At 43.6% G+C, this 14,554-nt stretch overlaps 1 protein-coding gene across 1 annotated transcript in view; it reads left to right on the top strand.

The window, feature by feature from the left end:
• The first annotated feature begins 616 nt into the window (after positions 1 to 616).
• ncoa1 (nuclear receptor coactivator 1) overlaps positions 617 to 14,554 on the top strand; it is a 99,783-nt gene continuing 85,845 nt past the window's right edge. Inside the window, exon 1 of the mRNA XM_083790807.1 lies at positions 617 to 1,203. The gene's annotated coding sequence lies outside the window, so the exon portion shown is untranslated. The remainder of the gene's footprint in view (positions 1,204 to 14,554) is intronic.

Genomic DNA, 14,554 nt, shown 5'->3' with positions numbered 1-14,554 from the left:
CAAAAACAAAAACATCTCTATGAATTCAAGGCTTCATGGGGTGTGTTTGTCGATTATTTGGTGAACTACTACTCATTTTGAGGCTCCAGAGCAGTGGAGTAGATAGTCCATGTGAGGTCCTCTGTGACCACACGATGCTGGGAAACCCTCTCCACCTGGGGATGTTCAACTTCAATGATAGATTTTCTGAACACCGTTTGTTCCCACCACTTGTGTCATCTCAATCTTCAAGTTGATTGTGTTTGGTTTGGGGATTGAGTGGATGGAGTAAAGAGAATTGGAAGGACTAGGCTCAGCATGCAGCCTTGTGGTGCACCACCACCACCAGTGTTGAGGGGTCAGGTCAGGCTTGATTGAGAGGTGGGGATTAGGACTGACTGTGAAGTCCTTGGTCCAAATGCACAGTGACTGACACTGACAATGATACCACCAGGTCAAGAATTCTGGCGAGAAAAATAGTGTTAAATAAATGCAGTTAATGGCTCGGCTCCAAATCTCCTATCGTCGCCGTGAGCGCGCAACGTAGCTAGCTACCCGCGCACTCGGGCATGGGCACGGGACGGGGGCGTGCACAGGCAACCCTGTTTGTTTGTGTAGTGAGAAAGAGGTTGGAAATGGCGGAGAGGAGAGACCAAAGCGACAATTAACAGACTGAAATGCTACTACGCCGTCAGTGACAAAGAGAGGCCACCTCGAACCGATACTCGGATTTACTTTGTTTTTTTGCTACTGCCGACCGGAGCGTTGTCGGAGACGTTTAAAGGGCATTTTTTTGGAAATAAGGCTTGTTGAATTAGCGAAACTCGCTAGCTGGCTAACCTCGTTAGCTGCCAAGCGCTAGCTAGCATCAGGTCGTGTGTGATTTTTTTAAACTCACGCAGGCTTGTTTGTCAACATAAGCTGACGCTAGCTCGCTAGCCAGCCTACACACAATGTTTTCTTGCACAATACTCAAGTTGTCATAAGAACACGGCCACAACAACGCCGTACTAAAATATCAATGTTGTCTCATAGTGGATAAACAAATAATAAAGCGAGCAGTAGGCTGGTTAGCGAAGTTAGCCACGGGAGCTACCTGCCTGCCTTGTTTACGCCTAAATCTGGGCACCGCGTACGTGGGAACTAATCGTCCACTTCGATAACGGACATCGAGATCTTGTGGAGAGAATCGATATTTGCAAGTTGAGCGGCTGAGGAAAGCAGGTATGTTGATGTACACACTACGCCACCTGAGTTAACGTAACACAATATGTCATCCTGACAAAAATCTGAATGAACTGCAATTCAACTTGAGAGAGGACATCAAGCTTTGTCAGACACCACGTGCTTGGCTTAATGTTGTTATTTTCTTTGTATTGTAATTGTATCAAACGCCAACTGGTTTGGGAAAGGTTGCCGAGTTCTTTGTTGTTCAGTTGTTAGCAGCAGGCCAGATGTGGTGATGGGCCACTCAGAGGTTTAAATCCATCTTGTGATTGATTTTGATTGATTGTTTGTGTGTGTGTGTGGGCGTTGCCTAGAGATGCCTGCAGTGTAAAACTGTCATTTGAATCGGCTGCAACACATTCTGTGATTGTCATTCTATGACAGCAACAGCAAGCCATTCACAGCAACAACATTCCAGCATGCCAACGGTGATGTCACTGGCGATATTAATTTGACAACTTAATGTTAAGTAGTTATGCTGCTGTACTGTATGATACCGGGCATTTCAGTGGTTTTGGAGTTATGTGTTATGTATGTGCGGTGACATTGGAGCTGGGCCTCTTTAGGTTTAGATGCAGCTGAGATAAGGGCCCACACACTACAGACTTGACTGCAATGCAAGCCTTGGTTATTCAGGTCAAAGTTTGGGACTCTTCCACCACGCCATGTTTACTTCCTGCTCAGAAGGATTACATCAGCTATGGAATCTTGGCGCATAATGCATATCAAGTCTTTAGGCATTTACCCCTCCCCCAAAATCCATTATCTCCTGTGTTAATAAATGTTGACATAATATGATTTTTTTTAAAGAAACATAAGTGCAATACATGTTCTGAATATTCAACTTAGTGTCTTATCTTATTATTCTATCAGAGCAGGGGATTGTTTCTAGAAAAGACACCGTCTCTCTTAATCCCCTAACCAGCAGCCAAATCTGCTCATATTTGAGCATAAAGTAGTTACTGGATATCTAAGGAAAATAAGCACCCAGATGTATTCATTTCTACTAGTTTGTGGTCAAACGGTTTCCTCTGATATGTAAGTTATGTGTCAACTGTCAAGGATTTTAGACCTACTTAAACGCAAGTCTGGATTTTGACTGCAGCTTTAGCACCACACCACACCATACCACACCACACGGCATCAAAATATCTACCGTTGCCATTAAAATAAAGTACCCGCTCGCAGTATCCCCCTCCCCTCTTGGAGAGAATCGACGCCCCCTTTGTAATGTAAGGACATACTGTAGGTGGAGGTCATTGAGGTCATTGATTCTTGCCTGAGATTTAGACTCGTATATTCTGACATTTTCAATCTAAACCTGTGCCTCAGAATAGCTCTGAACATACAAATGCAAAATCTAAGGTGCTTACCCTGCTGCTCCAACTGTTCGATTTCTTTGTGCAAAGCGTTTGAAACCCGTAGGTAGAAACACATCATGTCACCTCATGATAATGACAATTCCCAGAGATGCTGGAAGACCCTGAATAGGGCTCACGCAGCAGCTGAATAGATATGTACTGTATGATGTATTAAAAAATCCAGCACCTGGAAAAGTAATGGAAACGATGCAGACTATCTACAATATTTTGGAATTGATTGAATTTGATTGATTGAATTTACAGAACTTTATTCTTCAATTTGTAAGCCAGGGAAGGAAATCACAAGTGACAGCTGTAGTAAGCCAGCACTCAATATATGTCCTTTTCACATGATTTTATTTACCTCTGAAGAGCAGACAACGTAGGCGTTTCGGAACATTCGGCCTAGTTGGCCTTCCTCAACGTTGTGGAAGGCCGATTAGGCTGTTGTCTGCTCGTCTGAGGTAAATAAAATCATGTGAAAAGTACATATATTGAGTGCTGGCATTTTCTTCATTCTATTTTGCATCATCGAACCTTGCACCTACTGTATAAGGATTTTTTCCTCTAACCTGGAGTATTATGGGCACATGGGCAGTTGTCAGCTTCGGCAGTACTCTTCTCTTCTCAGCTGTAGTAAGCCAACATGAGTAGTTTACTATAAAGTCTTCTATTGTGCAACAGTAAACCATACCATTGAGCATGGACACTGATAAATACTAGTGATGTAACTTTGAACTTCATGTCACACAAACATCATTACAACTGATAGTATTGGAATCCTGTCCAATATTGCAATCCCCAAGTTTCCCAGTAAAAGAAAAAAAGAAATTGTGCATGTAGCCAAAATGGTTGCACTTTAGAACCCAGGGGGAAAGGGGGAAGCCCCCTCCTCCTCCCAGCTAAGCTCCTCTCTCTCTCTCTGTGTGTGTGTGTGTGTGTGTGTGTGTGTGTGTGTGTGTGTGTGTGTGTGTGTGTGTGTGTGTGTGTGTGTGTGTGTGTGTGTGTGTGTGTGTGTGTGTGTGTGTGTGTGTGTGTGTGTGTGTGTGTGTGTGTGTGTGTGTGTGTGTAATGAACAGCCATTTTAGCACTCAGCACTGCTGCAGCCTTTCCTGCCTCTGTCACGTAGAACATTCTTCCACCGGAGCTTGCGTTAGGTATGCACGCTGTTTGTTTTCACCCCCACCTGCAGCCAGCCCATGAGGTTTTTTTACCAGCTGCTTCTAATTGTCACCCCACATCCCAACTTTGTTTACCTCAATGGCTTGAAGAGAAATTATGGATTTTAAGCCTAATAGGCTTTGCCATTTGTCCATGGTAAAATGCTGATTTTGTGTTTCTGATTCTTCACCAACTCGCAATAGTAGGGCTTCTTCAGTACCTTGTGTGCACAGATCAATAATTCTGAAGACTGGGGGGGTGGGGTAGGTTAGATAACATGAAGTAAAACCAGTGTGTGGTGTTTGTTTTGATGGAGCATATGGAGTTGTTTTCAATGTTATGCAACAGGACATGCGGGAGCCCCACTTTTCTGCAAAGTTGAGCGGGTCCGCTTTTGCCCCCAGGCCCCCCACCCTACCACCATGCATACTAGCTCAAGCAATACAACACTGCCTCGTGCTGTAGTTTTGTCCCCTTCACTCTCCCGCTCTGACTCCGTATGAGGCACCTTTCTCTCTTTCACACACACACACACACACACACACACACACACACACACACACACACACACACACACACACACACACACACACACACACACACACACACACACACACACACACACAATGGTCTCTCTTCCGCCACCGTAAGTCAGCAGAGGACAGGGAAACTGAGAGCCCGTGCGGGGAGAGGACTGCAAGAGCAGGGGTGCTCGGCTTGCTCTACCTCAGCTCAGCTGTGGCTCAGTTGCTGTCAGAAGGATGACCTACATTCTCATCTTTCTTGGAAAAAACTAAAAGAAAAGCGGGAGGAAAAGGGCTCATGCAGCAGACTATGAGAATCGGTTATCGGTGGGGACAGGACACATGGGCAGAAAGGAGGGAAGTGGAATGGAGAGAGAGAGAAAGGTAGCAGGTCATGGGAAGATGAGAGAAGAAGCCACAGATGAAAACGAGGAGTGCAGTACTTATGACCATAAGTAGGCCAAGAGAAAAAACTAATTGTTTCAGGGGCAGGAGTCAGTAAGGAAAATAAGTGTGAAAACAGTAGCAGCTAGCTAACAGTTATGGTAACTTTGTATGCGTTTGCTTGTCTCAGAGTGTTTGTTTTCATTGTCTGAGAGCTCAAGCCAGAAAGTTTTTGTCAGACAGAAAACCTTCCACACTATAACTATGATTAGATCAGATCTGTGTTATTAGAGACTAATGTTATTCAGATGAAGAATGCAAATTAAACTTACCTTTGTACAGAGTCTGAGGTTTGTAGCGGTTTGTTGGGGCGAGCTCGCGTTGGGGTGCCAGTCAGAGACCCAGTCTGACAAAAGAGGTAAAATAATAACAGCCCCAACCACCGTACAAGGGATAGACAAATAAATATATCAACCCCTGGAACAAACAGTAGACACACAATAATACCATACAGAATCATAAAGGAAACACGCACACACAGAGGACTTCATTTAAGTGAGCAGTGTATTGTATATTCAACAGTGAACCCAAACCCCAAATCAAATAATAAATGTTCAATGTTCAATGTTCAGTTCCCACGTCACGTCACGGGTGAATCAATATGACGCACAAACAATGTTCAGGCACGCAGCACCAATATCCGACAGTTTATTCATTGAGTGTTCCCCCAAACAAATAAAAGAACAAAACAAAGTCAGTCCGAGTCCCGGTCAGAGCGCTGTGTATTAAATCCCTTACTGACAGTTGATGACGCGGTTAGCGTTTCCTCATCTTACGATCCGGGGTGATCCACAGAGTGTGGTCAGCGACGCCAGCGAGAACCGGGCGTCGGAGGAGCAGCCAAGCTCTGTCGGGGAAATCACTACACTCACTTCTTGGATGGTGTTGTGTTGACTAGTCCCACTGCGGGCTACAAACTATGCACGGTTTGTCTCTCACAAGCCAGAGGTAGGCTACAAACGGACACGATCAGCGGGCGGACGAGTGTCAACAGCTCACTTCCTCAAGCGCACTCCCGTTCCATTCATTCATTCTCGTAGCGCCCGGGCACGTGACGTAGGAGTGTCCATTTGTCTGCGTGACGTGCGTGCATGTGCGTGCGTGCATGCGCGTAGGAGAGTGTTACAGGCGCGGAGCGCCACAGGTTGACTGGACATATGCTTGCGCTGCTTGGGATGTGTTCTTGTACCTTTGCTTCCCAAGCCCCGCTCGTCCCATCATTGCAGTGTTCAGAGCTGAAGCTTATAAAATGTAAATGGTGCATTTGTATAGTGCTTTTAGCCAAAGCACTTTACTATGTGCATGCGCCCGTTCACACACATTCACTCACCAATGGTGAAGGCAACCATGAAAGGCTCCATCCAACCTGCTCATCAAGAGCAGTTAGAGGTTCAGTTTCTTGCTCAAGGACGCTTCAACAGTAACACAGGGGTCAGGGGAGCCCAGCCCATCAAAACCGGGAACCTTCCACTTCCAAAGCAGTAGAAGTAACTCCTGAGCCACTGCGGCCGGCATTTACTATGAAATCGTACGTTTTTGTCCGTCAGTCAGTCAGTCTCAGTCACTTAAAATCCCCATACATGGGGAAAGCCCCAATATATGGTGCCCAGGTCTCATGACATCACGCAATATCAGGGATGGAGATCCCTGATGTCATATTACATTAAATGCGACCTGCTGTCGTAATTAAGCCCATATATGAAGATCCCTGATGTCATCAATATTGGCCAGCAACTCTACTTCTGACCTCAAACCCTTAGATCTCCATGTATGGATATATGTCAGAACCTGTTATGACATTCCATATCGTGATCCTTCCCATTCATCCATCGCCATCCTCTTCGATGTCTCCCTTTTGACTGATACCTGTCCATTCAAACTCTAGACGTGCACAAAGTTATTAGTGCAGCTGCGCCTGGCAGCTGGCGAAAACTAGTTCTCGAGTTCTCAACAGGTCCGAAAATCTTGGCCCGGCCCTACTTGGGCACTCATCAAACCCTGTACACTCAAAATACTGCCCCCGCTGCCACCCTTAGATCTCCATATATGGAGCTGACCTGTTCTGACATTCCATGTTGATCCGACCTCATCAAACCCTGTACACTCAAGACACGCTCCATATATGGCCAGTACAGATTAGAATTAATTCCATATGTTGATCTGACCCCCCATGCGAAAGCGCCAGCACTCACCCAGCAGTCTGCTGTCACCCAGGCGGATGCGTGCACAAAACCTCGCCGTCAGGCATCATGACAATGACAATTCCCAGGGATGCTGGAAGACCCTGAATAGGGCTCATGCAGCAGCTGAATAGATATGTACTGTATAAAAAAATCCATCACCTGGAAAAGTAATGGAAACGATGCAGACTATCTACAATATTTTGGAATTGATTGAATTTGATTGATTGAATTTACAGAACTTTATTCTTCAACTTGGAAGCCAGGGAAGGAAATGTGACAGCTGTAGTAAGCCAGCACTCAATATATGTCCTTTTCACATGATTTTATTTACCTCTGAAGAGCAGACAACGTAGGCGTTTCGGAACTTTCGGCCACTTGAGTCATTTTAATTTTTTCCATAGCTGTGACCATAGCTATGATGCATGTTGGATTAGTGTGTAAAGACCATAATTTGGACAACAGAGTGACAAAATAAAATGTCACACATTTGTCTTTATTTTTCAATGCTCCCACAAATGGAAACAAGCCAGTGTTTTCTTTCCTTCTTGGGCTCAATTCTTTAAGCATTGTATTTGTATTAAACGTTTTTCTTAGAAATTGTTATAAAGTATTCAATAAAAAAATAAGTTCTCAAACTTAAACTGAACATCCTCAAATACCAATACAATGCTGCTGATACTTAATCATCAATAAACAATTAACGCATCGTGATCTGCACGCATGCATCTCATAGATGCATCTGCGTGTCTACCAGCTATAGTATGCGGAGTCCAAAACATACAACGCTGTCGTGTCCAGTCCAGATGTGAGCAACCTACCTACTGTATAAAGCCACTGGCCGCTTGGGCTATTTACGCTTTTTTTTAAATTAAGGAAGATCAACATGCATGTCAATGTGTTCTGTTGTTGACTTTTCGCGGACAAGAAAACCCTCTCGGTCCCTGCCACGGGGTAAACAAAACACAGATAGGTGGCTGTAAACTTTCTCCAGGCCAATAATGGATTTAATAATTCCAAGTAGGTCTCCATTCATTGCTACGGTCGACATGTTGTGTTAATCTCGTCTCGCTGTCACTCGCTTTTAGTTTTGACTAACTAGTCAAACAGCTAGTACCGTTGTGCAGAGGCTGAAGTTTAACAGATTTGCGACATTGAGGGGGAAGAAAACAGCGCTCGAGTGCAGCCTGGAGTGTGACATGCTGGAGTTTGAAATACATTGTTTCCAACGAGGGCCGTGCAAATAACAGCCATTTTAGGCATGTGTGCATTGTGCAACATGACAACAGTTTACCCTGAGCGCACAGGACGGAGTTCTCCGCCCTAACAATTAGTAACGCCCAGTGCTCAAGACGGAGATTGATCAAATGGACGGAGATTATTGATATCAAAACCGATCGCATCGCTCCACAGGCTCCACAGGCAACAGTGGGACATCATCGAAAATGTTCCCCCCTTGTTTAGCCGACGAGATGGAAAATCTTAAAACGTGAATAACTGTTCTCTGTATCGTTCCAATTTCTTCTCTGTATCGTTCCAATTTCTTCTCTGTATCGTTCCAATTTCTTCTCTGTACTCTGGTGCCCCCTACTGGTATAAATAAGTAACATACCCGTGCTCACTTATACAAACATACATACAGGTACCTACCTAGGTACACGGACGTTGCTGGATGTAGGAGTGGTTGCACCACTCAAAAAGACAAGCTCTTCGGTCATGTCTGTCAAGGATGTCACATGCCTTCTCTCTCCACTGGTCTCTGAGCTTGTATGGGAGTTTCAGAATAAGAGCTTTCATGTTTGCTGGTGTGTTTAGCTCTTCCAAATACTGCAGCTCCTCCATGGCATTTGAACATTCCCGCAAGTAAAGTGCAAATGCCTTGAGACCTTTCACATCCTCTGACTTTACATTCGGCCAAGCCATGATTTTGTCCATGTAGGCTGCAGTTATTCTCAATGGATGCCCAAAGTGTTCCTTGAGCAGATCTTTAGCAGCAGCATAACCCCTCTCAGGAGGCATATGGAGGCAACTGCGTCCAGGTCCCTTGGCTGTCCCCTAGTAAACTGCTCAAGGTAATACAATCACCAAAATCATTCATTTTTGCCTCCACACAATGCTGAAATGCCTTTATGAATGAGTGAAACTGTAATGGGTCACCTTCAAAATGTGGAATCTCTCTCTTTTAATGCAGCAGCACGAGCTATGAGTGCGGCCTTGTCCGCCTCTGCTTTTAGGACCTTTTGCTTGTCTTTGAAGCAGTGCTTTTATTATGGTTTGAATGAGCAATTGACATATGGGATAGAACATTAGAAATGCTGTCATGAGGCTCGACATCCTCATTATTGTCATGGGAGGCAACAGAACCCTTAATTTCAAAAATCACATCATCATCCTCAGAACAACTTTGAACATAACTCCACCTTTTCAGTTCATCAATAAACCCATCAAAAGTGAGCATTTTTGCATTGTACCATGTTTCATGTTTTTTGGCTTCATTAGCCGGCACAAGACCCAACAAAGTATTGTGAACCTTTTTTGTTTCATCATATAAACCCTTGAAATTGTGAAATGCACATTCTGCTTCATTTGCACGTGTCTCATCATTCATCAAGGCAAAAACCAGCTCCTCCAGTTTTAACAGTTTGCTCAGTTTAACCTTTCTCTCTTTCTGCAAACTGTCGATTTTTTCATCCAACGCTTTGGGTGTCAATTTGACCACACGTTTTCCCAAAGCCCCTTCCCCACCAGACTCAAGTTCAACCACAGACTCAGGTTCAACCACATTGTCACCAGCGCCAGCTGGCGCCTCCTTTTGATCCATAATAAAAAATAAATAAACAAATGTCAAGTTCCGTTCTCCTTCCAAACGACCCCCGTTGGTTCCACTTGCCTCCCAATTGGCGTGGCGTGGAACGGAGGCAGTTTTTTGACTAAAATGTAGCGTCAAAGTCCTATTACTTTGGGCTACTGGTTGCCCGATGCCGAGGATCTATAGTTCAGACGTGTGATAAAAAGACTGATGTCCAAACGTTGACTTAAAGTTCAAAAATGTTATTTATTTATTCACTGTAACTTGTATTAAATAAAACAAAAGAGTGTCAAAACCATATCAATCACCAGCCTGTGTCTCACAGTCAAAAAACTGTTTGCCTTCTAAGGCTGCAACAACGAATCGATTAAATCGATAAAAATCGATAATTAAATTCGTTGCCAACGAATTATCTTATCGATTATTATCGCGGGTGTTTTCCAACATTAAAATGTAACGTAAAGCTGCTTTCTTTTTACCGTTCCGTAACGGCACTAGGCTGAACGAACAATATGCAACGGGTCGGTATAAACACAACACAGGGCGCGTTCGGAAATAGCGCACTGAGCGCACTGTGCAATGCAAACTAATAGGCGAGTGCGCTCCCGGTGTGCATTTCCAAACGCACCCACAATATTGTCTTGAACGTGATCAGAGCGCCCGGTCCGCATCTACCCCGCTCTCTCCCAACTTCAGTCTCCCCCACACACACACACACACACACACACACAGAGGGAGAGCGTCAGCTCTGTGGCTGCGATGATCTGCTTGCAAAATGCCCCAAACATGGCATTTGTGAGCACGGCCACTGTCCATATTTGTTTGTCTTATGACAAAAAATGCAATGTCTGAATCTGTGAGCTTGCAGGCTGTCTACGACGAGCACTATAGCAGTGTAGCTTGCTAACGATCGTTAGCTCCTCATTTGTTCCACCTGTGTAATCACTTGAAGTGGGCACAGGGCAAAAATCTCCGTGAAGTGAACGTTTTTGCTTAACAATGATTTATTCAGTGCTGTTTAACTTTAGCAATATGTGATACTAGAGCCTAGACCCTAGAGAACATGCCAATATGGCTGCTATAAGAACGGTTTCCCCTATCAGCTAGCATGCTACTTGTATGCACTGTGTGTGTGTGTGTGTGTGTGTGTGTGTGTGTGTGTGTGTGTGACTGTGTGCGTGCGTGCGTGTCCACACAGACTGTGTAGGACAGTGGTTCTCATAGTGGGAGTTCAAGCTACATTATAGATAGTTAGGAAGTAAACCAAGTGGACCCTAAAGGGTCTGTAACAGAGAGTGCAAAAATGGAACCAAATGGACTCACAATTGATTTTACCATAAAATTGGGGTCCCAGAGATAGAAATGGAAAGAGACAGTCAGCTATACACGGTCAACATTACAGATTACAGTATCATTACAAGTAGGAATGGCAATGAAATCAAATTGGATAAAAAAAGGGGGTAAAATATTAATTTTGAATGAGTATTCATTTTTATTGTCTTTATTGTTAGTTACAACATGCCTAAAATAATTTGAAGCTAATTTTTTTAAGTAATTGCAAAAAGGTGCCATAATCCGATTAATCGATTCATCGTTTAAATAATCGGCCGATGAATCGATTATGAAATTAATCGTTAGTTGCAGCCCTATTGCCTTCACATCAGAACAACAACAGAGCATTCAATCAGGTCTCATTAAATAACCTGGCCAACCTTGGCCTTGACCAAGCCCTTGGAATGATGTCATCAAAAAACATAGAAATAAATTGAATAGAGAAGAAATGGCTCTTACAGTATCTTTTATGTATCCAATACATTATAAAACCATCCTCTGGTGTAGGTACACAACGACACACCCTGTATGTATGTTAACTCTCTCTCTCACGCGCGAGCGCTCGCACACACACACACACACACACACACACACACACACACACACACACACACACACACACACACACACACACACACACACACACACACACACACACACAGCATCACCAGCATTTCTCTCTACAATGTTGGTGGTACAGTGGTTTTCGGCTGGAAACATGTTAAAGTATGTGAGGTGCAGAATAAACAAATTGGCTCCCCCCCCCCACCACACACACCCACACACACACACAGCATTTGTCTGCAATCACAGAGGTGTTCTGCAAGTAGTTAGACGGGGGAGGGGGGCTAAGGGCTGACAAGGCAGCTGACACGGAATGTTCTATAAACTGTCAGTCTCTGTGAGTGATGTAGTGATGTTTCAGAGTGCCCAAAACTTTAGTTGCGCTCACGTAGCGTTATCGCCCAACGTCGTGTCTTTAAGTACCAACTTGATCGGGGTGTCATCACTACCTGTCGCAGATCTGTCGCTGGCTCTACTGGTGGTGCTAGCTCGTTACTAATGTTAGCAGTGCACTGGCTGATGTGTTAACTGTAAAATTCATCTAACAATCATCCATTGTTTTTGAAAGATTTTGAACGCTAAAATAATTGTCCTCCATGTTGAAAATGCCTACCTATGAGCATACTTGTATGCATGCATTATGTGCGCATACTTGAGCGTATGTATGAATGTGAGGTTTGAAAATATGTTGAGTAGGTTTCCTATAAATAAGATGTATAACAAACAGCTCAAAATGTATAATTGCCAAGCTCAGCTTGTGAATTGAATTTTCCTTTTTCCATAACCTGATTGATTGAATACTTAATTATTAGACACTAGACAGAAATGTAAACAGCACAAGGTTGAGGGTACAGTCAGGCATTTGATCTAAAAGGATAACACACAAAAGTCCTGGGGACTTGTTTCCATTGTGGTCCTATATTATTATCTAAAATAACACAATAATATCAACTAACAAAATATAAAACGATGTATAGATTAGAAAAAGGGAAAAGGATAAGTGAGTTTATCTCCCCCTTTGGCCTCCTGAAAGATGGATTTTCAGGAAGGAAGCAAGTGATCCCCATATTTTAAAAGGATCACTGGCTAAATTAATAAGTTGTCCCGATACCACAATTTCTGTGTTAGCTGATACCGATACCCAATACAAATACCAGTGTTGTGATCTTGTGTTGTGTTTATAGCTATCTAGCTATATATCTCGTGTTGTGTTTATAGCAGACTCCTCACTCAAATGTGCACTTGCATTTTGGGCAACTCCAAAGCAAACTCCACATGCCCCAACATTTTATTTACTTGCCATAGTGTCAACCCTTTAACCCCTGTGTTGGATCAGCGGTTAGACTGGCACCGACTGCATCTGGACACTGTGACAGGCAGCCAGGGCAGCGAAGGTACCGTAACAGATACGCCCACTTAAAAAAAAACCTCCGGCTAATAAAAGGAGGTTGGTTCTTATATTCTTAATTCAACGCCACCCCCGGAAATTAATAGTTTAGACTTTAGTTTAGGCTTTAGATTGAAAGGATGAAAGTATTGGAGGAATTACGGTATTTTATTTCTTTCACTCGATAGGGACTGCTCCTGTTGATGATGCCCTATGGAATGTATGGAATGCATATGCTAATACAAATATTTAAAATATTGCTTTGATGTTCATTAACCGTAGGAAGTATTAAAGGACCACTTCACCACTTTTCAACCTATATTCATATAATAGGTCCTCACTAAAAAATGGCGCAATTATTTTCTACTCGGTCTGTGTCTCATAGGAGGGCTGTGGGCAGTTAAAAAACCGTCCTCCAGTGACATCATCGATGGGGAATACAAGCTTTCTAGTCCTGAAAAGTTACTATGCGAAAATGGAAGTCATCGTTCTCACGATAATGAAAATCTAAACATTTTTGTAAAAAAATCTTGTTTAATTTTTCTTTGCCTAATGATGTCACTGGAGGAGGTTTCTGAACTGCCCACAGCCCTCCTATGAGACACAAATCGTGCCATTTTATCATGATTATTAGTGAGGACCTATTATATGAAGATAGGTTGAAAAGTGGTGAATTGGTCCTTTTAAGTTGTTTTTATTAGCATATGCATTCCATACATTCCATAGGGCTAGACCACACATGGACATATGACATCTTTGGTGGCAGCGCAGTAGAAAGATAATTTAATTTACCCATGTTTGTTGTTCTATAGGTGGGTGGTACCAGATCGTTGTTGTCTCACTTTGGTGGGGTAGTTAGTCAGATATGAGGGCAGGCAGAGCCTCCAGTGATGCTCATGCTTTTCTGTTATGACTCCAAACGGTGTGGAAAGAAGCAACAAGCTTTAGCTCCGCTGATGACCCAGCCTTCCACGGGTGTTGAGTTGTGTTTCATAGCTACTTGAGGATAATTACAGCATAATTAAGTCCCAAAGGCTTAAACGTGTTGGAGTGCATGCTAGCCAAAGGATGTAGTTACAGCCAGTGTGAGATTGGGCACAGAGTCACAGACTGAAATTTTTAAGTAGCTGGATTAGTACTGTGGTTGAAAAAGAGACACTTCATGATGTTCACACACACAGTGGTAAAGTCCCTGCCAACCTCCACAGAGCTTGTGGATTCAAATCCACCATGGTGCATCCGGCTTTGTCGGGCGTCAATACGAACACAATTGGCCTGTGTTCGGGGGAGGGAAGCCTGGCGGAGAGGGTCATATTGGTCATTGCACATACTCCAGGCTGGAGCGGTACCTCAGCAGGGAGTGTTGGAGGGACGAGTAGGACGGTGGGTGCTCCTCACTGGCATGTGAGTCAGTAGGATACTCTAAAAGGTTCTGCCTGAAACTAGAGATGCAATGATACTGATTTTTCAATTCCGATCCGATATATTAATTTTGAAATTTCCCGATATCCGATATTTGCCAATCCGATATTTGCTGTAGGTACATTTTTACCCCTAAACTGATGCCCGCATGTAACCTGTTAATT

This window comes from Protomyctophum parallelum (assembly GCF_964188405.1).
Source record: "Protomyctophum parallelum genome assembly, chromosome: 19".
NCBI lineage: Eukaryota > Metazoa > Chordata > Actinopteri > Myctophiformes > Myctophidae > Protomyctophum > Protomyctophum parallelum.
Note: the sequence above shows the minus strand (reverse complement) of the source record. Positions and strands in the feature narration are given on the sequence as shown.